Source organism: Theropithecus gelada, chromosome 2 (assembly GCF_003255815.1).
Source record: "Theropithecus gelada isolate Dixy chromosome 2, Tgel_1.0, whole genome shotgun sequence".
In the NCBI taxonomy this organism is placed as follows: Eukaryota; Metazoa; Chordata; class Mammalia; order Primates; family Cercopithecidae; genus Theropithecus; species Theropithecus gelada.
In genome coordinates this window covers 121,990,057-121,990,871 of record NC_037669.1, presented here as the reverse complement: position 1 = coordinate 121,990,871, position 815 = coordinate 121,990,057, and positions in this window count along the sequence as shown.

The following is an 815-nucleotide window of genomic DNA, read 5'->3' as shown; positions in this document are numbered from 1 at the left end:
TTAGAATAAGTTCATACTCTAGTTGCTAATCAAGACACACATAGGTAGTCATAGCTTCAACCACCTTTATTTTTGATGCATTAAAAAAAACCTGTGAGTGCATTTTGTCTTTTGAGTGTTTTCTTTTGACATGTATTATAAGCAGTGGTTAAACAAACAGTATCTCTGAATGACCTTAACTTTAACCAAAAAACATTCACAGTGATTCCATCTCTACCATGTTCTCTCCCAAACCCCAATCAAATTCTTAAAAATCAGAATGGAAAAAAAAAAAATTTTTTGTTAAGCTGACTATAGTATTGCATACTTTTATTCTTAGCTTCATAACAATATTTTGAAATACATGTTGTCCCTAGTTGCCTGTCCAGTTAACTTCAGACCTATGGTATAGACATTCTTCGCTAGTTTTCTTTTCACATTTTGTGGAATGTAATACTCCATTTCTCAGTATTCACAGTGATAGAGCGTACATTCTTCACTCAAAAACATTTGATAATGGCACTTTATAGCAAAAATTCTACCTTTTCTACCGTTGTGTCTACACCTCTTCACTATGTGCCCTCAGCTACGTAAGCAGAGCTTGACCTAGTCCTGAACTCATCACAACTCCATACATTTTCTCTGCTTGCAATACTTTATGTTTCCTGCATGGCAAAGTTATTCATCCTTAAAGGCTCCTTCAAAGAGTCTTACCTACCCCTCAAACCCTACCCAAAACTATACAGAAAGTTTCTTTTAAGGCTTCTATAGCACAGGAGATAGTATGTAATGGGAGAAAAACAAATGATTTATAGAATTCTCAACTGCATTAAAAA